A 24,823-nucleotide genomic window follows, 5' to 3' on the forward strand; every position below is an offset into this window, starting at 1 on the left:
ATATTCAGACTCTATTTTCCCATCTTGCCAAGACACCATTGCCTTGGTCAAGTTTCAATTGGGTTGGTATGAGGAAATATTAGTAGGAGGTGGTAAGAATTTCTTTCAGCTCAGAAGTTGGACACCAAAGAATGAAGAGGGTGAGATATATCAAAATGATGTGGTTGATTCTGATGTTCAAAATAACCAAGTGGATGAACCTTCACACATTATATCACAAGATGGAGTGGTTGACAAGAAAATTGAGGAAAAATTTGAATTTATCCAAGAGAGAGAAGAGATGATAAGCAAAGGAAAGGATTCCACTGAGATCCTGATTGAGTCAGATCCGGATGCTTCATCCAGCAAGGGTGAAGGTATGTTTGAGAGCTTCAAAAACTTTGTAACTAGAACTATACAACAAGGAACGGAGTTGGGTAACCGAATATCAATAGAGAACTTATTATTACCCAATTGGTGCAGAATTCACAACGCATTCCACTCTGATTTATCTTGCTCCTTATGTATAGTGGCCTTAGAACAAGTAGAAAAGAGAATCCCAGGGGCTCTAAAAAAAGAAGATCAACATGGTTGATAGAGGGTTGAGATTCAACAAGTTGATGAAGAAAAAAATCAAAAGGTAAAGACACATGAAGAACTGCAAATGGAACATCAAAAGGTCGACAAAAAGGAAATCTATGGTGAGCATTCATGTGTAATTCAAGGGGTGACTCTTGAGGATGGGTTGCAAGAAGTTTAAAATATCCCTGAAGAGGAAGATAATCAAGTGGATGAGTTAAATAGTGAAATAAAAAATATTGCAAGAGAGTTCAAATATGAGGAAAATATTGATAAACCAATACAAGATGCTAGCTCCACCACATTCTTTGGGGGGGTGCTTGAAGATCCTATGAAAGAAATACAAAAGGAGTCATTGCCCAAGGCCTTTCATGGTGACCAAGTTTTTGCAGGTGGTATGATTCACCATCAACTTTGACCTCTAGAAATTTTTCCACTCGAAATGGAAGTCGATGGGCCACTCATAAAGATGTATGATGGTTCTCCTATCAGTCTTGAAGGTACTATGTTTAGTGAGATTCTATATAAAGAATGGCAAGATGTTCCTGAAGAGAGTCCAAAGGGAAATTACATGCTAGATGATGGAGCTCCTATTTATAAGGATATGCAAGGATTGTTGAGTGATGATCAAGTTGCTCCCATGGAAAAGGAAAATAAAGAACAGTTTGGGTTGATGCTACAGTTGGATATTATGTTTGGGCAACTTGGAGAGGTGTTTGATGGGGAGAATATCTAGGAATTCTTGATTTTTGAGGATACACTTGAAGAGATTCACAAGGATTCATGGTTCACTATTCACAGGGGCAAGCCCCCAAAGACAATATATCATGAGATTGATTCCCAGATTGATCCTACCTAGGCTACCAATGAGTTCAATGTGATGTAGGCGCATCTCATTACTAAATCATTTCAAAGATAATACGCAGTTACAAGAATATCCATGATTGTTGCATGGTATTGATGGTAAAGCATCTTTCAGATTCCTATTCTTAGCAGTTACAAGAATATCCATGATTGCTGCATGGTATTGATGGTAAAGCATCTTTCAGATTCCTATTCTTAGCAGTTACAAGAATATCCATGATTGTTGCATGGTATTGATGGTAAAACGTCTTTCAGATTCCTATTCTTAGATAGAAAAGAAAATGTTTTTATTACTATTAGACAGCAAGGCCAGTCAGACTTTGGTTATTAAAAAGCCAATCTTTTATGTAAAAAAAAAGGATTTGAACTTGAAGAGGAATGGGAAGTTTTATCTGTCTCCTTTGGTTTCCTGCATTTTTTTTTCAAGATTATGGTTCTACTATTATGCTTTATATATTTCTCATGGCAATCAGTTTAGGGAATAACAATTGTAGAAAAAAATGTACTCTGATGCGGGGTCAATATCTCCAATTTGAACCGTTGGATTTATCTCAAATTTTTATCTGTTGTTTAAAACCTAGTTATGCCAAATATCAATGGTTCGATTGAGTATATCTTTTCTGGTTTGAAAGTTATTCATGTCTGAGTGCGGGTCTATCCGAAGGCAGCAAGAAGATATTTTGGAGGATTTATTTTCAGAAAAAAATGTACTCTGATGTGGGGTCAATATCTTCGGTTTGAACTGTTGGATTTCTCTCAAATTTTTATATGTTATTTGAAACCTAGTTGTGCCAAATATCAATGGTTAGATTGAGTAAATATTTTCTGGTTTGAAAGTTATTTATGTCTGAGTGCGGGTCTATCCGAAGGCAAAAAGAAGATATTTTGGGGGATTTTATTTTCAAAGTTTTATTTTGAATCTAATTTTAGTGTGTGATCCTGAAGGTTGTAGATGCCCTTTTAAGAAACTCAGTTGAGTGATTGATTCCTCCTGAGTTTTCCAAGGTGTGGCTCTGCATTATTTTTGGTATCAGAGCTCAACAAAAGGTTTGGGAAAAAGTAGTTGTGTATATGTTTGTGTGATTGTGAAAGATTGAGAGAAATAGTCTGAGAAGAAGTCTAGGAGACTAGATAAGAAGAAAATAACCTAGCTGAGGAATGATGGAACAAGAAGAAGTAGCTTTATTGTATCTTTTTAGAAGGTATCGACAGAGAAAAGATTCTAAACAAAAGGAGATAGCGGAAAAGAAGAAAAGAGAGAAAGAAGAAAGGAGAAAACAAAGAGAAGAGCTAAGCAAGATAGAAGAGGGGATAAACAATTTGAGAAGGAGACTTGAGGAGAATGACGCTAAGTTGAAAGAGAATAAAGCTAAGTTGAAAGAACTGCAGCAAGAACACAAATTGCAGCAACAAGAAGTGCAGAAAGTATCTCTTGACGAGAGCAGTAACAAGACAAGCCCTATTGGATTTGAATGCAAACAATCTGTGGTTGGAATAGTAACATGTCCTTTGAAAATAAAGAAGAGTATAATGCTGAAAGGTAATCCTATGAAAAAGATTTTGGAGGCTGAGGATAAGAAGGAAGAAGTGATTCAAAGTACACAGGTAGAGGATGAAGAGTTAGATCAAGAAGAGGAAACCAATCCATTAGAAGGGCATAGACAGCAGGTGAATGTTGGTGTAGAGACTAAGAGTGAACAAGAGGAGGTTGTTGTTGAACCTTGTGAGGAAAAGGTTCTTGCAGATGAAGAAGAGTTGGTGCCAGGTGTGGTTGCAAACAATATTTTTCCAGATGATGGAGATGTTGACACAAATGATCAGAAAGGAAAAGATGTAGTGCAAAGATCAGATGTTGAAGAGAAGACTATTGATGACAAGAATGAAGTATTTGTTGATCATTATGATGCTCTAGAGATATACAAACAAGAAGTAGAGTTGGTATGATAATTTGGTATTTTTATGCAGGTGATACAAGGTTGTTAAATATATTTGTTCCAAGATTCAACATAGGTACCATAGAAGGTATTCATTCTACAGTTTGGAATCAGAATGTTTTGGCAAGCGGCATCAATTCCATCATTCTTATGGTGACATTATTGCTTACATACAATTGGAAACTCCGAAAAAAGATTGCAGCAATTCAATGGGACTTGAATTTTTCTGTCCTCGGGAGTATGATGCAGGCGCATCTCATTACTAAATTATTTCAAAGATAATAGGCAGTTACAAGAATATCCATGATTATTGCATGGTATTGATGGTAAAGCATCTTTCAGATTCCTATTCTTAGCAATTACAAGAATATCCATGATTGCTGCATGGTATTGATGGTAAAGCATCTTTCAGATTCTTATTCTTAGCAATTACAAGAATATCCATGATTGTTGCATGGTATTGATGGTAAAACGTCTTTTAGATTCCTATTCTTAGATGGAAAAGAAAACATTTTTATTACTACTGGACAGCAAGACTAGTCAGACTTTGGTTATGAAAAAGCCAATCTTTTATGTAAAAAAAAAGGATTTGAACTTGGGGAGGAATGGGAAGTTTTATGTGTCTCCTTTGGTTTCATGCATTTTTTTTTCAAGATTATGGTTCTATTGTTATGCTTTATATATTTCTCATGGCAATCAGTTTAGGGAATAACAATTACAGAAAAAATGTACTCTGATGCGGGGTCAATATCTCGGGTTTGAACTGTTTTATTTCTCTCAAATTTTTATATGTTGTTTGAAACCTAGTTACGCTAAATATCAATGGTTAGATTGAGTAAATATTTTCTAGTTCAAAAGTTATTCATGTTTGAGTGTGGGTCTATCCGGAGGCAGCAAGAAGATATTTTGGGGGATTTATTTTCAGAAAAAATGTACTCTGATATGGGGTCAATATCTCGCGTTTGAACCGTTGGATTTCACTGAAATTTTTATATGTTGTTTGAAACCTAGCTATTCCAAATATCAACAGTTAGAGTGAGTAAATATATTCTGCTTCGAAAGTTATTCATGTCTGAGTGTGGGTCTATCCGTAGGCAGCAAGAAGATATTTTGGGGGATTTTAATTTCAAAGTTTTGTTTTGAATCTGATTTTAGCGTGTGATCCTGAAGGTTGTAGATGCCCCTTGAAGCAACCCAGTTGAGTGACTGATTCCTCTTGAGTTTTCTAAGGTGTGGCTCTGCATCACAATGTAGATGTTAGAAGGATGATGCACCACCAAATTTGACCTCCTAAGGCCATGGAGAATTTGCAGGTTCCATTTGAATTTGAACCACACCAGGTTGTTTCTTTCACTGCTCTTAAAGATGAAAGGTTTGAAAATCTTTATTTTGATTATGGAAATTCTGGAGAAACAACTTGTATTTGGATTAATCATGGACCCTATGAGTTTCCTCAATTGTTGGTCTTGCATATTAATTTTCTAGAGTTTGAGTTTGAGGTGACCAAATTTGTTTTAGAGTACAAGGATGAGTTTGCGAGATTGAGAACTATCACCCAAACCTTGTTACTTTTGAACATCTTGAGAAACCATGTTAGATCCAGTGTACATATTAGATCGGTTAGTGTTGTCCCTTTAGAGTCTTCTACATAGTTAAGGTAGGTTTGTCTTGGACCATTTAGTTCAGGAGAGTAGTTTGGTTTCCTTTTAGTTGGGTATACTAAAGTTTCCCTTTTAGTGGGTTAGAGTAGTTTTCCTTTAGTTGTTTAGTTTTTGGTTAAGATAGTTTTCTTTTGGTTGTTTAGTTTAGGTGTTGTGAGGGAGCTCGAATTTGATTTGCATCAAGTCATTTGACTTGAAATCTTTTAGCCTCCCTTAGTTAACCATTTTGGTTTTGGTTCTTTGCAAGTGCAAAAGGGGGTCTATGTTATCACTCGTGGGCGAGGTGTGTAGATTTTACATTTTTGGTGACAAAATAGAATCCACCTTGTTCATTTCTCAAATACATTTAGCAAGGTTCAAAGATTTAAGGATGTCCTTAGTCGTTGGTCTGTGGTAGGACTTGTACTAAATTTGGGTTTAACTTGATAGAGGTTCTTGAGTTATCTCTGGCATGGTTACACCATTTTACTCACACTTAATTTCTTTGAGTTCTTGATGTTTTGAAGTGAAGTTGGACTTGGTAAAAATCATACACCTACTTCAATGCCACTGTGGTCCTCCAAACCCTCTGCAAGCTTCATTGCCTGCAAACCAAGCAAAAGATTGAAGAAAAGAAAGAAAAAAAAAAAGAGAAATTATGTCATGAGAAAAGAGAAAAAAGCATTATGAAGGTGAAAATAAAAAAGAAATTTGGTTTAAGGGTGTGCAATCATCTCTATTGGTGCTGTAAAAATAATCACTAAAGGTAGAACCATGATTGTGGTGCTACATAAATAACTCTGTCAGGGCTATAGACGCCTAACTGGTAGTGGGGCTCTATCCAAGTTGCTTTTGGGGTAAAAGCACAAACTTGTGTCATCTTTTATAAAAGAGAAGTGATATTAGAACTTAAAGTCTTCAACTTTAACGAAATAAAAGTGGCATTTGTGCTTAGAATTTGAAGATGATGTAAACTAATGAAATGTGTAAAATTAGATGAAGTCTATGTCTATAATTTTTTTTTTTTAATTGAGTGAAAATTTTATTTATTTTCGAATTTTTAAAGTGTATTTTTAATTTTTTTTAAATACTAAAAATATAGAGTTTTTTCCCCGTCAAACAAATATATGCAAATATTCATATTTTGGTTTGATTTTGAAATATTTTAGAGTTAACATGTATAGCTAGTGCACCAAAAAAGAAAAATCAAAATTTGGCTTATATTTTTGAAGTTATAATTGGTTAAATTCAAAGTTATCAGAAATTGACATTTTTTTCTCCCGTCAAACCTTTTCCATAAAATCTAATATTTTTGAAAAAAAATTGTATATTCTTGAAGAAGACTCTCTCCTCTAGTGTAGCATAATTTTTAAAAAAATTTTTAACATGATTTACTATTTTTTTCTTATTTTTGAATAGACATCTTCCTGAATCTTAAGATACATAGTTGTAATATTTTCAAATTATAACATACTATTCATAATCAAAATTTTAAAAAAATTATATGATCATAATTGTGACTCCGAGAACTACAAATGTATATTTTTAGTTTTAAAAAAAACTTCCATTTAGTAGGTCAAATTTTTCTTCAAAGTGAGATGTTTACAAAAGTTCTAATTTTTTCTTGTTTGGCTGCCACATAGGATGCCACATAGACTGTTTCGGCTGGAACTATTCTGGCTAAAATAGATCCGGCTGGAATTGTTTCGGCTGAAATAGTTTCGGCTGAAACCCCTATTGGCAGATTAAACTGCCAGCAGTTAATGTCATTGTTTGATATAAAATATTTTCTTTTTCTTTTTAAAAAAATTAAATATAAAAAACAATGAAAATTGGAAGAGGATTTTCAAAAGACAATTAATTTTGAACAATTTTCAAAAACTATTTTGTAGATTTAATCAATATTGCAAAGGATCGAATATTTTGAAAGTGTTTTTTTTCTCATCTACTTATTTTTATTTTTATGTATTATATATTGAACCATTAGTTGATATTTAGTGAAATTTAAATTTATTTATTTTTGTTTCTATAGATTGAAATATTCAATGGGTAGTAAAAGGAAAAGATCAAAGAAATATGATAGAAAAAGAGATGACAAAATGAAAAGCCATACAAAACATTATCAAAACCAACCTACTGAAATTCCTGAATAGGATGAGATTCATGAAGAAAATGAAAGTAATGAAGAGGAAGAAATTGGCAGTTCTATTGATCGAGACAAATTAGAAAGCATAAAAATTTTGATGGATTTGGATGAAGAACTACTTTTTAACCAAATTCCATCTAATGATATGATAAATGATAACACTACCAGAAAGCATTGTCAGAACATGTGGGATGAATATTTTTAGGATAAAAGTATATTTAGACAGGCACAATTATTTGTCAAGTTATTTAGGAGAAAAGATATGAGACCTATTTTAGAGTTGTTGGGTGTTGATAACAGGAAAAGCCATGCGCATAATATTAATAAAACAATAGTTGAAAGCATGCAAAATGCTTATAAAAAAATTGACAATACAACTTGAGGAGGTGATTTGACTAGTATATCTAGTAGAAAATTGACACAGAAAATAGGTATGTGCAATTTTTGATGTACCACATATATCTAGAAGAACTATCTAGAGATACATCAAGAGGAGAAATATGCTAGATGATAACATTGAGAATAACTGGCTGAATATTTGTAGAATTCCTCCAAAAGACAAGATTTTTGAAGAAGTAAAAAGACAAGTTATTGAATTCTGGACCACACATTCTCGTGTTTCTTCCACAGGTGTGATACTATAAAAATTAAAGATCAAGAAACAAGCGCCAAAATTGAACATCCAAAACATTGCATAGATATAACTCAAAGTGAATTATTTGAAGCATTCAAACAAGAATTTTCAAATGTCAAAATATGTCAAAGAATGTTTGAGAAATTATATCCTTCCTTTGTATGCATAAATAAGATGTGTGAAACTTGTTTTTGTAGAAATCATGTTGAATTTGGTCTACGTTTGCAATCATTTAAAAAAGTTATGGTAGTACTTGATCCTAATTTGGTCATCCCTAGCAGCACAACACAATTTGTGAGGTCCATATTATCTGATAAATTAGAAGATTCAGATGAATTCAAATTGTAATGCATCAAAAATTAGTGTGAAGATTATGGAGATTTACACAAAATTTTTGAAATTATGCAAATTGAGAATATTAATAAATCCACACTAGTTTCATGGATGAGATATGAATATGAGACATACCAAAATAATAAAGGAGATGAATCGAGAAAAATTGTATTGAAGGAGAGTGAATTGCATTATGATGAGTTCATGACCAAGTTCCATCCATTGATATATCCACATATCCAACATTGCCATGGTGCACAATGGCAAGCTAAACAGTTTCGTGATTCCAAAAATTGTTTTCCACCTAGTTGTATACTTTCAGTTGTAGATTTTTCTTAGAATTATACATTTGCACCTCATACAAAGCTCCAAGGCCAATATTATCATTCTGAACAAGTTGCAATATTTGTGCAAGTGACCTATAGACATGCACAATTTGAGGTGGATCAGATAGAAAGATTGGATGAAAATGAACGCATCATCATCAAAGAGGTTCATTTCTATATTAGTGATGATAGATTTCATGATAGGAGTTATGTGTCTCATTGTTTTGCAATGTTCTCTGAACTCCTCAAAAATCGTGGAATAAATGTTTCAGAGCATTGGATTTGGTCTGATGGATGTGCAAGTTAGTATACATGAAAAAGTTACACATTTATTTAACTTTATTTTAACTTATATTTATTTGGACATGTCTATTTCTATTTGATATATGTACACAGATAATTGTAGATACTTATCATGTTTCATGTTCATAGGACAATTCAAATTTGCAAAACCATTTAATTGATTAGTAATGCAACATGCTAGAACCAATGTTAGGTTTTTATGGAAATTCTTTGAAAGTGGACACAGAAAAGGGGAGCATGATGCAGCAGGAGCATGTATAAAATGTGTGCTTCGACAACATGAACTTGTAGGTAAAATATGCATTTTTTAAATGTGCATGTTTACTACTCTAGTAGCATATATTTTAAATTTTATATATACATGCATATTGTATGTAAATATGGGGAATAGGATAGAGAGCGCAAATCAAATTGTTGAATGGTGCAAAGTTCATTTTGCTACTCAAGATACTGAATATAATAAGCGTTACTTTTGGGAGGTGAAAGGTGAACTAAGTTATATTTATTTTTAATGTATTTTTCAAATCAAGTTGAGTTTTTAATTAAATATTTGTTTTGAAATATGACAATTATTTTTTGTATTTGTAATAGATATAGATCGATCTAATCCTTACAATTGTCAAACGATTCTTGGTATTAGAAGTTTACATCAAGTGATGACTATAGAAAACCATAAACCTCCAGTAATTAAAGTAAGAGAGAAAACATGTTTTTGTGATGACTGCATTAAAGACAATCTAGTGAGTGCATGTGAAAATATTGGGAATGGATATGTTTCACATTGCGATTTGAAGGAGATAGTTAGAAAGCCTCATTTTGAAGATGTTGACATTGACATTGACATTCATGATCCTATATATTCAGTTGATTATGAGTGCATTTTTTATTTAGTTATGGTAGGTTTGTGTGCATATATACATATATATAAATTAATATACATATATATTTGTTTTTAAATTAATTTATATTTATCTATATTTTTATATACATGCAGGAGATATTTTTGCAGTTCAAGCCTTACCAGATAATGCAGAAAATGTGGACTATTATCTTTTAATATGCACAAAAGTAAAACACAAGTTGCTAGAAGGAACTATAGATGCTGATCAATAGTCCTATCCAATTGGATCAGTTGTTATTGAAGGAACATATTATCAACAAACAAGGGTAATTTATATTGGTATTGAATTTATTGAATACGAGCCTAGAAAAAAGGTTTTACACTACAGTAACCATGTTATAGCAACCAAATTACAATTTGAAGCAATACAAAAAAAAGGACGTCGTGGAAATCAAAAGTGGAAATTTCCTATTAAAGAACCTAAAAAACTTCTAGAGATAATAAAAAGTAGAGAGGATCCTAACAATACATTGTTTGTGGAGCTCTAGTTTATCTATGTAATTATTGTGGAGCTCTAGTTGAGCTATGCCTGTATAGCTCTATACTTTCATATTTAATATTGACAGGATATTTGTTTTATAAATTTTTGTACATTGGATCATTTATCTTTGATATGCAAAATTAGACATGTATTGTTATTTTTATTTAAATTCGACATGGATATCTTGTTGAAGGCCAGGTCTCTTAGGACCTCCCCTTAAGACAATCTATTAGGACCTCCCCTTAAGACCACCTATTAGAACATCCCCTTAGTACCACCTTTTACCTGACCTCTCCTTAAGACAACCCCTTTAGTATTTGTACGTATTTATATGTACATTGTTTATGTTTTCTTACATATGATTGTTAATGTTGTTATGTATTTATGTACATATAATCTTTATATGTTCTTATATGATACATTCTTTATGTTTTTATATAATTGTTATGTTCTTGCATGTATTAACTTTTACTAATTAAATATTGCAACATGCATTCTTTAGGTCATACTCTTTATATGTTCTTACATGTATATGTTATATGAACTATGTTACATATTACATACATTATATTTTATTAATTGAATGTTGTTAATTATAGTTAATTAAGAATGTATGTCATTAAATATAGTTAATTAAGACATGTCATTAAATATTGTTAATTATACTTAGATTAAATATATAGAACTTAATTATACTTATATTAAGACATGCCATTAAGTATAGTTAATTAAACTTAAATTAAGGCATTAAAAACAATATGTATGTATAAACATGAATATTGAAAACATATACATATGTATATTAACTTGTATTAATTAAATGTTGTAGTTCATGCATTCTTTCTAGGTGATCATAGTCTTTATATGTTCTTATGTACATGTATATGTTATATTCTTATGTACATGGACCATTAAAATTATATAGTTAATTACACTTAGATTAAGGCATTAAGATGAATAACTATACATATACATGTAAACTTGAATTTTGAAAACATGAATATAAGGCATTAAGATGAATGACATATAGAAACATGTGCATAACACATACATAAGTTACATAAAAGATTAAGACATCAAAAGATCAATAAGATAGATGTGTACATTAAAAGATCAATAACATACATGTGCATATATCTGGAGAATATAATGTACCCATACCAAATGTATACAAATAGATCATGTATCAAATGTCTGAAAATAACATATATAAAACATCAAAATCTCCATATAAACATGTATTTGGAAATAACATATAAAACATCATTTAGTGTCCATGATATAAACACGTATCTGAAAATAACATATAAGACATCAAAGTGTCCATATAAACCATGTATCTGAAAATAACATATAAGACATCAAAGTGTCTGGATATAAAATGTATGCATATGGAAATAACATATAAAACATCAAAGCGTCCATATAAACATGTATCTAGACATAACATGTGTGTAATAAAATAAAAGGCCACATATGATCTAATCAACTACATTCCCCCTCCTGATCCTGGGCCTTGTCCCCAAAAGGGTCTATCAGTTGCATCTGAACCCTATGTCATATGATAACTTGAACCATTTAATTATGTGTACAGACAAATTATATCAAGATATACATGTATATAAATCAAATATATATATATTTAAATTGTAACATACCTGGGACTCACGACGTGTAGGATTTGTTGGTGTCTGTAGATCAACAAAACATAACATACTATCACTCAAACCCTATAACACATACACAAACACACACATATACATAAATTTAAACATATAGACATATTATTCACTATAATAAAAATAAATCTAAACATATAGAGATATTTACCATAGCATTATGTAATGCTCTGCCGATCTGACTAATATCTGAATCATGTAATGAAAAAATAGTATCAGCGTCCAAGTCAACAGTGTGGCCCTAATCTAAAAGCATGGAAGTAAATAGACTAGGTTTTCTAGCACTAAGATCCTGATAGGGGAGGGTGATGTAGGGTCCTAAGTAACTGGGGCTGGTGCTGTAGCCTAGGCCTATGTAGCAGCAGAAGCAATAGAAGGTGTAGGAATGTCCTCCCGCCTCTATGAATTCTCTAGGACTGTTGTACATGACAAAATATGACTAATCTGAGAGCTCATGTCACAAAGTGGAATCCTTGAGAGTGTAGATAATGCTTGATATGCATCTAAAAGATCAGATGCTAAATATGATGCCAAACAATGCATTGCATCCAACTTTAAGACTGCAAAAATGTCTACAGGAGAAGGTATGTTTGCAGCTCCATAATCATCATCAACAGGTGTGCTAGATGATGCAGTTGTGGGAGTGGTACCTTGAGACCATAGCATATATCTACCACATCGATCAGAAGAAATCTCATGTAACTGTGTAGTGATGGTGGCGATGCTCAAAAAAATTTGTGTCCTAATTGTGTCATTAGGAACACTCTCACCTGCAGCAACCATCTATGGACCTCTCGGCATAACCAAAACGTTTGGACCCACCATTGCTCATTTTTTAATGGGTGCAGGAGTGTTTGGAGGTCTAAATCTATCAGAAGGTCTCCCCTGACCCTACCCAACATGCCCTAGATAATCTATATAGTCAACATCATAGTGTAAATAAAATTTTGCAAATAATTGTTTACAGAAATATAGAGGAACTCATCTTTCTGTGGCCATCTATGATGAGTGGCCAACCAATGAGGATACATCAATGGTGCGACGAGTGGATCAGTACACTTCATCATAGAGTAGACTCTGACTCTGCAACGATCTGTATGAGATGGAAACATGGATTTCACCATGTCGGTGGAAACCTCAGTGTCAATCTATGTGTACTTCACAGTGCCAGTGACGCTATGAGATAAAGAAGAATAAAATGTCTCAATGCTCATATCATCAAAAGGATTATATGATTCAACTGTCTGAATCATACAAAATAAATCCTCTTGCATTGCTGTGACCTTCTCCCTATTAGGGAGGGTGGTAGAAGAGGAAAGTGAGGTATCAAAAACTTGCATAGCACGAGATAATCTTGCAATTGCATCTCTAAATAATTGCTATCTATCATGAGTGCAGGAGGTCGATTTGCATGCTGTACCAGACTCAGCACTCTAACCCCCACCATGAACACTAGCATTCCCTGAGGATGCAGGAGCACGATCCCTAGAATCAGATGCCATAATGTATATATGAAAATAAATATGAGGATATGAATGTGAAGCTACAAGAGAGAAAAATATCTAGAGATTTGCACATGCATATACATACAAATATAAACATACAAGTGTATTTAAATTAAAATAATTAAAAGTTAAATTTTAATTTGAAACAAACGTAAATATAAATACACAACATTAAATGTATGGTGCTAAATTCAATCATGTAACATACATATGTATTTTGAAACAAATTATCTTAGAGACCATATCTAATGTACATTGTAACATGCTCATGCAAATGTGAAAAATAAATATTCGTACATGTACATGTGTATATGCGATAAAAATAAAATAAAATATCTTGATTAAATAATAACTAAGTGTACACATGTATACATGCAATAAAAAAATATAATTCTTGACTAAATTCTAGATTTTGATGTAAATGCTTTGATGATTATGGGGAGTGTAGATGAGAATTAGGACATAGGGATAGGAAAATCTGTTACTAGATAAGTAAATGAGTTTAATTAGCAAATGTTAGTTTACAATTTAGAACTCATGACTTAATTTAGTAGTTTGAATTAGAGTTAAGAATGTTAATAAAGTAAATGGGGTATAGTTTTATTAAGGTTGATAGTAAGGTTAGTCTATTATGTGCTACTAAACATATGAATACCTATTAGAAACTATAACAGACATAATGACCTAGTAGGAGTCCTTAGGTCCCCTTAACATATATATGGATAAAAATACCTAGAAATGTATCATGAGGTGGTTATGTGTCATTTGGTAATGTAATAATCATCATTACCTAATAAGACCTATTATATCCTAATAATACATATAAGACTTATTAGAACCTATAAAAATAGTATGACCTATTATGACTCCTTTGTCCGCTTAAGAGACAAATGCATGGATAGCGTACCTAAAAACATATCATTTAATAGATCTTAATGTGTTGTCTGGTAATGTAAGACTCATTATTACCTAACAATGACTAGTTGTTAAAATGAACATCATCAATATCTAAGTGTGGTTCATTCAATTAGTAGAGGGCCTATGTTATGGTTAGAATGTGGTATGGGTTATGATTGTAGTTAATATAGGGTTATGTTAGAAGGTGTATTTGATGTCAAAATTATTCTCACCATAAGAGATTATTGTTTCACCTCTAGATCCATCAGGTTATGTTAGAAATTGAATAATGTCCCCTAAAGGTTTGCTACATTTTTTACTAATGTTTTTCTACATTTGTACCTCATGTTTTTCTATATTTTTTAACTTATTTTTTTGACATTTTTACCTAATGTTTTTCTATATTTTTACCTAATATTTTTCTAGACTTTTAACTAATGTTTTTCTACATTTTTATCTCATGTTTAACTACATTTTTGCTAACAAATTAATTTAAATACCATTCTAAAAAAATCTAAAATAATTAAAATAAATTAAACATATTAAAAAAAAATTTTTAAAAAATATTTCACTCACAAAATAGGTAAAAAACAACTACTTTAAGTACAATTAACATCTATTAATCAAAAAATATGTTAAAAAATAATTAAAAAGTGGGGAGGAAAAAGCCACTAACCAATTACGGCTGAAACACTTGACCTGCTATCTAGGAACCTAAGAATCGCAAGAGTGAAAATGATAACCACAAGATGTTTATGGTGGTTTTATTGCAGTGCAGAATTTCGGCCAGAATGGTATGAGCCACATAGGTGCATGCAACTGCCACGTATGTTCGGCCAAAACTGTTCTGACCGAAAGCTTTCCAGCCAAAACACCCAATGATATCACAAAGGGTGACACAGGGTTATGCTTCCACCCATTGAAGTAACCATATTATAATAGCTAAGTTTAATGGGTCTAAGAGATTATCAAGTTCTTGTTGAGCAGGGAATAAATCATTTTCACACATGTGAGTAACTTATGATCAGAGTCCTTAGGTTTGACTTGAGAGTTATTTCCCTTATTGAGCGATTGCCCTTAAGTAGATTTCAAATAGGCCATCCGAAGATTTTTGATCTAATTTACTTATTTCTTGAAATGTTTAGGAACATTTCTTTGGGTTGATGCTAGATGTTGTGAGGTTTTCACAGCATCGCCGCAAAATTTTGGTTACCCCCCTTTTTTTATCGCCTTGGCAAATTTTTGGATTCTCCAATAATTTTGATTTTTCAAGAATTTTGAGCCTTGGACACTTTTGGGCCAATGGGAGAGACTTAGCTTATCTTCACCCAGTTTTCTTAACTTGATTTTCCAAAGCCACCAATTCTATCCTTAGGCCGAACAAATTTCAAAGTTAATTCCAACTTGGTAGGATAAAATTGAAAATTTTGTACTTAGACATTTTCTTTTAAAAATTTGAATATAATTGTATAAATTTGGATAATTTTCAAAAAATGAAATTTTTGTTAAATTTGGTCTTTGGGAAAATCTTAAATATTTTTTGGTGAAGAAAATTAATTTTTGTGATGGTGAAATAAAATTGCAAAATCGATTTTTGGGCTCTAGAGAAATAATTTTATTTGTGTTAAAATGCTAAAATTGCTTAGCAAAATCGATTTGGAGAAAATTGCAAAAAATTGGCTTTAAATGGATTAAATTGCCTTGAAAACTTTTTAGTCTATAATGAAATTAGTAATTTAATATTGAAAAAATGGCTTTTGGCTAGGCAAAATCCAATTTTAATGATGTATTAATCACTAAATGCTCATTAAATGGAAAAGCATTTAACATCTCTAAGGCATTATTTATTTTCTTTTCGAAATTTTGGTCCAAATGGCAATTTAAAAAGCTAATTTTCATCATGGAAAAATTAATTTTAGCTAAGCATTTAATAATGGGCCATAATTTTGTATTAATTATTATTTTTCTTTCTCCCAGGGTCCAAGTCGGCCAGCTTGTGGGGAATAAGAAAGTTGGGTATAAGAGGAGGCCTCTCCCATTTCTTCGTCACTTCTCACTTCTCCTTCTCAAGGTGTTGGTTATTTTGGAAGAGTAGATTTGCACTCTTCTTGCTAGGCAAAATTTGTGGAGGGCAAAATTTGTGGGAGCCAAATTTTCGGGAGCCAAAATTTGTGGGAGCCAAATTTTGTGGAAGGAAAAATTTGTGGGAGCCAAAATTTGTGGAAGATAAAATTTTGATTTTTTCAAGAGGCTGCAATTTTTTCCCTAGGTTGTGTAATTTTATTTGGAGGTGCATTGAATGATAAATTTCTAATTTGCAAGGGATTTGAAGTTCTTAAGGTCAAGTCCTAATTCCAAAAAGTCACTATAAGATTATTGGTTAAGGTGAATTTTCATCATCTAGAGTTGCAAGGGGTCCTTAAGCTGACATGCTTCTTTCATTCTAGTCTAAGGATTGCTCCTCTTGGTTCTACTTGCCTTCTGGTCCACCACTCTAGCATCCTGTAATATGGGGATGAGTATGGAGGATGTTAGTGCAAGTAAGTATCCCAAGTAGGAAAACACTAAGAAAGACAAAGAGGATATGATGACCAAAACTCCCTTCTTCTCAAAAATGAAGAGAATAACCCACACCAATATCACTACAGTGGACACGATACAGATGAAGAACAGACTAAAGGAAGGACAATCCCCCTTGGCAAAGAGGATGACAATGAGATAGATTTTGGATCGAGGTTGGATGAGTTGAGAAAGGTTGCTATCAAGAAGAAGCATTTGGGCACCCTTTCCTCTCTCAATGCTTTTATTGGATTTGTGAAGGAATATGAGAAGGATCACGAAAAGATACTGCAAGAAGCAAGCAGTGTAGCAAAGTCAGCAGAGCTCAAGGCGAAGCACACACCTTGTCCTCCTACGGAAGAAGTGAACGAAAGGCTAGCTAAGTTCATTGCCTTAGCTAAGAAGATGAAAGAAAAGGGAAGATTTATATTAAAAGATCATTTGATGTAAGCCCAAGTGGCAATTTCCCTTTCTTCTAGAATAGGACAAGTGTTTATTTCTGATTGGCCACCATTTTGGTGCCTTCTCATTGGTTGCCACTTTTTGCACTTTTTGCATTGGTCCATTGATGAGGTGGCAACTTCTCATTGGTCGATGGGTTGGAAACCCTAATTAGGGTTTTGAGGATCCAATTTGGATCGTTGATCTTGTTTTGATCTCCACCATCCATTGTATTTTTGGCCCCTATAAAAGGCCATTTTCTCTCATTTGTAAAGTGTTGGAGAAATTCTTGCCAAGATAATACCAAAATTGCTCTCTTCTTCATTGTTGCAATTTGCATGTTGATTAAGAACATTGGGTATTATTGCATATTTTTTACTTCCACATAGTTAGATTTCCTTTCAAGTTGTTAAAGTTGGTTGCATTTGAAGTTGTTTAAGTGAGGTTAAAGTAGATGGATAGTTGTATGGTAGCATTGGTAAATGTTTGATCGGGATCAATACTAGACCACTAGCATCCTTGCGGCTGGTTGGGAAGCTTTGTGTGGTAAACTAGTTTATTATTCCTTTGAATCATTGCATCCATGGAAGTGAGGCCACTGGTCAGCTTTGATTAGGTTCGATCCCTGTCCATTTGCTAACCTTCCATTCATAGGAGTAGGAGTAGAATAGTGAGTAGCTGGGTAGTCAAAGCTTACAACAGGAAGTTAGGGAAGTAGATCAAGTATCAGAACACACCCATTCACCCTCCACCACCATCGCTTTCCCATCAACATCACCATTGGTAGACACATCCTCCATCATCACCACCATCAACATTATCTACCACCTGCACATTTCACAAACCGAGCCACCATCACCTTCATCCCACCAAAGTCCAAGTCATCCTCGAAAGAATAGTGTAAGGCCACCTACGTGATTAGCAACAAATCACATCGATAAAACTAAGCGAGTATCCACAAGAGTAAGGAACATTTGAGTTATACTCATGTCCCATGAGCATTAATTTTTCAAGAGAGGAGTTGCATGTTTGATATCCATATTGAATATCCAAATCCTAATATGCTATGTAAGTGACACAAAACTCGCATCAACAACTATCTTCTCAAAGGTAAGTTGTTTTACCTCTTATTCATTTACAAAAATCATAAGTATATATCTCTATTCAGATTTTTGGTTTCTATTCTCAAAATATCTTTTTATTTTGTAGATTGCATCATCCCTATTGTGCAATATTATGTGCCTATATTTTGAACATTCAACAGACTCATAATTGTTGAGGCATACTCTATACTAATTTTTGATAAAACTTGCTAAAACATATTTGGTATAATTGTATAGAAAACCCCATAAGTTGTATAGTTTATTCAAGTCTTCATGCCTTAGTGAGACCTCAACTTGTAGGTCTCTAATTTTGGTTTCCTCAAAATCACTTATAAACATGTTCTCAAATAGTTGAGTCCTAACTCCTTTCAATTGACACACTTTGTCTATTCTTGCAGATTATGCGTGTATTTTTACAGTTAATTTGCATATAGAGAAAGAGGAATAGATTTTGGATGTTGTTCAAACATTGAATGCTTATTTTAAAAGAAGCTTACACAAATTTAAGGTGTTGTATTACATTTAACACTTAATTCAAATGAAGCTTTCCCAAAGTTAAGGCTTAGTAATTCTTTTTTTCCAAATAATTGATCAATAAAAGACAATTGTCCTATCAAATGAATCTAATATATTACATTTTAGCTCTGTTCAAGTGCTAGTTGTATACTTTATCCTGGCCGAGGTATTATGAAAATAATTTAACAAAGGTCCTCATCCATAAAATTGATTACATTTGCCCCATTATTCTAGGGTCTTTAAGAGGTCATTCCCTCTATTACAATCTAATTATCTAGAGTAATTTTCTTCACCATGTTTTTGTCTGATTTTCTATATCGTTTTATTTTATCTATTTTGATGAAAGCTCCTTTATGTATAAACTCATGAGAGAAAATTCTCTTAACCTGCATACTTTATTATTGGCTAAGATTATTGTTAGCATTATAGAAACAATAAAGTGCAAAATTCTTCTCTAAATTTATCAACCCAATTAATCAAAATATGATCATTGTGCAATCTTTTTTCTCTTTTTTTGAGGATTGAGATTTACCTGTCATTCCCCTAATAGATGTGACATTATATGACTAATACCCCATTTATTTTGACATTTCTTGGCAAACAACTATTTTGAAGGTGGCCAAGTCTCAGTTCTTCCTCAACACGTCAGTGTTGATGCATGCTTCCACCATCTCACATATCTTATGTGTTTAGAATTTTGAGCCATGTCCGCATTCTCAAAGGGCATGGATTCAATGGTGGAATGATGTCATTACCAGAACTGCTCGGTTCTTGCACATCTATGGGTGTTAATTGGCAATGTTTAGAAAATGGTCATATGAAGCCAACATGCTTGCCCTCAAAAAAGCCTCTGAGGCTCTCACCCTCAATCCCTTTGATGTGAATTTACAAATTCAGCTTGCCAAGCTTCACTATAAAAAATAAATTATTGATAATTATAGTACCCATGGAGCCCAAATGAAAGCCCGTCTCAACTAGTTGGAGGTTGGCAACAAAGACTCAAAGAAGTTTTTTTAGGCTCTTTGCGTCCATCATACCAATGTTGGGATTTTAAAAAGTCAAACAAGAAAATGTTGTTCTATCTAGTCTCCTTGCCATCCAACAAGATTTTTTTCATCACTATGAGAACGTGTTTTCTTTGTAGGGAAATTCAATTACTCGAGAGGAAACTCTCAGAAAGTGTATTTCTATTACTCCAAACCGCCTAGCAGTTGAGCAATGTGCTTTGTGTGAGCAACTTCTTTCCCTTTGAGACCTTAAAGAGGCAGTCTATTCCATGGTTAATGACAAGTTCCCTAGGTGTGATGGGTTTCCATGTGAATTCTACAAACACCTCTGGGAGCATGTAGGTCCTGATCTGCACAAAGTTTATCTTGAAGCCTATCATTCTAAAAGCTTAGGAGCCATTATAAACAAAAGAAATATCAAATTCATACCTAAAGCTAGTGATCCAGAGGACATATGCAATTGGAGACCCATTACCCTTTTGAATGTGTCTTATAAGATTATTGCCAAGGCACTCTCTCTCAAAATTAGGCACATGTTGCCTTTAATTGTGCGGCATGAGAAAACCAACTTCATCAAGTCCAGATATATTCTTGATAAAAGCATTGCTGTCTAGGAAGGAATGGAATGGGCTTGCAAATCCAATCAGAAGGCTATCTTTTTAAAAATAGATTTTGCTAAAGTCTATGATCGCATTGAATGGCCCTTCATCTTGGCTATGCTCTAGGCTTTGGGTTTTGGCCCCAATTTCCTTATGTCTATGGAGATGCTCTTTGAAGATGCTAATGCTTGCATTACCATCAATAATTAGCAATCTAAGGCTTTTGGACATTTTTCTTCAATCAGGCAAGGTTGCCTACTAGCTCCTACGCTTTATGTCCTTGCTATTGAAGGTTTTGGCTAGTTGCTAATGCATTCTATGCCCTTAGGACTAGTTCATGGTATTTCCTTGCCTGATTCATCCTCCCAGTTAGTCAATGGACACTTTGTTGATGATTCCTTTCTTACTCTTTTAGAGGATGAAGAAAACATCAATAATGCTTTAAGTTGCCTGGACATCTTTTGTCAAGCCTTTGGTTCTACCATTCAATGACATAAAATGCTCTACTTCCATCAGTCATTTTTGCTAGCTCCACCTTGGCTCAACCAGCTTGAGTGAAAATGGGTCACACATGGGGAAATCTTTTACTTTCTTGGCATTTCTTTTGTGTTCAAGGTGTCGCTTGTGGAACTTTGGAATGCTGTGCTGGCCAAGATTAGCAAGAAGCTTGACTACTAGATCAAAAAGCCACTCTCCCTCGCTGGGAAATTTTAGATTTGCTCAAAGATTCTGGTGGCCACTCATGTGTATTACTCCTCCTGTTGGGCTCCATTCCAAAGCTTCATATATGAAGCTAGAAAGATTGCTCAAGGATTTTCTCTGGGCCTCTAGTTCTGATCATCATAGCTTTCACAAAGTTGCCTGAGATTTTGGTTGTCTCCCAAAAGAGTATGGTGGTCTTGGCCTGCTTTCCACTTAGAAACAAGGCCTTGCTCTTTATGCAAAATGGATTATTAGGGCTATTTTAGGAGATGAAGCTTGGAAGATTTTGGTTCATTGCTTTGGCAACCTGAGGTTGCCTTATATGTTTTTTTTTGATAAATAGTTTATGTTTCCAGCTGTGGCTGTGTTTCTAGTCCAGCTTCGGCCATGTGAATTCATTTGCAGGTTGATCTTGTATCTCTTGATGCTTTTTTGTGAATTGTAATATGAATATATATTTTTTTAATAGAAATAGACTATTCATCAAAAAAAAAAAAATGCTATTGATCTTTTTGTAATATATGATTTATCACTATGAGATTATGCTTTATATCTTTTTCTTGTCTCAATGAGTACTAATTGTCTCAATTATGAGTGCTTGAACATGCTTAACTTGTTCATTGCTGATGTTTTTAATTGTTTGTTAATGACTATTCTGTTTTACATCTGTGCCTTTTTATAGTTAAATCTCTACTCAATGGGGTTTGAATGACATAAATTCAGTAGTTGAATTCTTAACTCCCCTATTTAATGATATAGTCAATGGTTATAGTATGTGAAACAGTGACTAAACCAGTCGCCCTTCTTATTACGAAGTACATCTTATTATTAGCTTGCAGCATGGTTTCGAGTAAGGCTGTATTGCGTACTTTATAAGTAAGAATATCAGATTTATCATCATTACTGAACAAGGGTTAATCCTGTATTCTCCAAATTTTGATTAAGACTATTATAGGATTTGAATCTGCCTTCTAATCAGCTCTTGAGAGTTTAGGCACGTGATACCAGATCTTAAAGATTGTGAACTGATTAATTGAACAACTGCCAAACTTTCCGTTAGGGCTTAAAGGATGCCATGCGGCCCTTTGATGAAGAGAAAAACCCAATATAGGAATTAAACGCTATAAACCCAAGATCATGGAAGCTTAGAGAAACAATTAGATAATCTTTGTAAATAGGATTAAACTACGATAGATTACTCTGAAATAGGATCAATAACCATGAACGTGGGAAAGTCAAAGAGTGCTAAAACCACCACAGAAAATAAGAAAGTGAACCCCATTGCCATTGCAAGATATAAATCAGTAAACGTTATATCTGTATATCAATATTGTCAATATAATCAACTTTACAAGTATTTTAATCGGGGATCCAAAAAGATTATTCCATATATGTTTCGAGCCTTACTCGATATCAAAGGTTGAAAGGTTCTATCTGGAATTTATATTGTATTTCAGTTCTTAAATTGAAAACACAATTTTATTTTGCCTTTAAATTTTTTTATTTTTTTGGTCGGATTCATCTGGTTTTAGTGGGAATAGGATTTATAGATCTTTGACACGTGGTAGAAATTTTAAGAGTGCGTATTTTGAAGGAAAAAATTATTAATAATCTTGTGACATTGATTCAAAGAGTGAAAGCAAAGATAGACAAATAAACAAAAATAAAACTAATCTCATTGCGTTTCTCCTGCTGAAATACATTACATTAAGCCTCGTTTTATAGAGGTCTGAGAACTCTATAGAATACAAACCAAGCATATTACACATGTTATAATATATTATAATATTACATATAATTAAATATGGGCCGTTATGTTGCAGCTAGAGCGGCTGAGATGGCTCATTGTCTACTATTTATTGTGGATAGCTAGAGTGTGAGCTGGATGGTGGGTGGTCAATAGAAATTAATACCATGAACACTCCCCCTTAATTTTTGTCATTAACAAATTTTGCATCAGTAATACCCACTTTCTCTCACAGATATTCTAAGTTACTCTTTGGTAATACGTTAGTGAAAATATCTGCCAATTGATCTTCAGATTTGCAAAATTCAAGGTACGTTTCTCCATTGTTGACCAATTCTTTGATGAAGTGATACCTTGTATCAATATGTTTGCTTCTCTTATGAAATACATAATTCTTAGATAATGCTATTGCTGATTTGTTATCACAAAGAATTGGTGTTGGTTCCTCCTAATGATGGTGAAGATCGAACAAAATTCAACACATCCATATTGCTTGACATGCTGTAGAAGTGGCAACTACATATTCTGCTTTATCTGATGAGATCATCACTATAGGTTGCTTCTTTGATGCCCATGACACTACTCCTGATCCAATGTGAAAGATATATCCAGAAGTGGTCTTCCTACCATCAATGCTACCTGCAAAATCATTGTCAGTATAACCAATCAAACCAAAATTGTTAGCTTTGGAATATAGGATTTCATATCTTGTTGTTCCTGGAATATATCTCAATATCCTTTTTCCAACTTGCCAGTGAGAATTTTGTGGTGACTACATGAACCTTGTGATCAAACTGACACTATACATGATGTCTGGCATTGTAGCCTTCATATACATTAAACTTCCAACAAGTCTTTTAAACATAGTTGGATCAACATTTGAGTCGTTCTCTTCCTTGCTAAGTTTTGTTCCTATTGCAACTGGAGTTGATACTAGATTGCAATTCATCATTTTAAATATCTTCAAAACATCCTATATATACTTGGATTGACAAATGAAGATGCCTTTGTCACATTGAATAACTTCAATACCTAAGAAATAACTCATCAACCCCAAATCTGTCATTTCAAATTCTTTCATCTTTTTTGACTTGAACATGTCTATTGATAGATTTCCAATGAATATCAAGTCATCAACATATAAACATACAATCAAAATCTGACCTTCCTTATTAATCTTGACATACAATGTAGGCTCATTATTACTTCAATTGAATTGATTACTTATCATGTATGAATCAATTCACTTATACCAAGTCCTAGGAGCCTGTTTCAAACCATAAAGTGCTTTCTTTAGCTTATATACCTTATTTTCATGTCCACAAATCTCATAACTAGGTGGTTGTTTAACATATACCTCTTCATCAAGAAAACCATTCAAAAAAAATGATTTTACATCCATTTGGTGCACTTTCCAATCATTTTGTTTAGCGATTGCTAAAATAGTTCAAACTATGTCAAATCTAGCAACTGGAGAATTTTTATTATTATAATCAACTCCATATTGTTGTGAAAAGCCTTTACCAGCTATTCTTGCCTTATGCTTAACAATTTCACCTTTTGCATCAAATTTAGTTTTGTAAACCCATTTGACTCCTATACATTCTTTTCCTTTAAGTAAATCCATGAATTCTCATGTTTTATTTCTTTCAATAGAGTCAATTTCTTCATCCATTTCCTTGATCTATTTATCTTCTTTAATTCTTCATCAAAATACAATGGATCACAAGAAAATAAAGAAAAGTTTGAGTAAATGTCTACATTCTCTTCTTCTTGATCATATATCTCTTTTAAGCTTCATGTCTTCTTACCTTTTTAACTTGGTGTTGAGAATGTAGAATCCGATTCATCACTTACATTTGAACCTAGAGGTGAGGCTCTTTGCACAAAGTTCCTTGGTGGAGTATTGGGTGCTGATTGAGCCCCTTGTTCCTTTAATTTATCATCA

The sequence above is a fragment of the Cupressus sempervirens genome, chromosome 5 (assembly GCF_028749045.1).
Source record: "Cupressus sempervirens isolate cs-2001-9-10 chromosome 5, ASM2874904v1, whole genome shotgun sequence".
NCBI classification, from domain to species: Eukaryota; Viridiplantae; Streptophyta; class Pinopsida; order Cupressales; family Cupressaceae; genus Cupressus; species Cupressus sempervirens.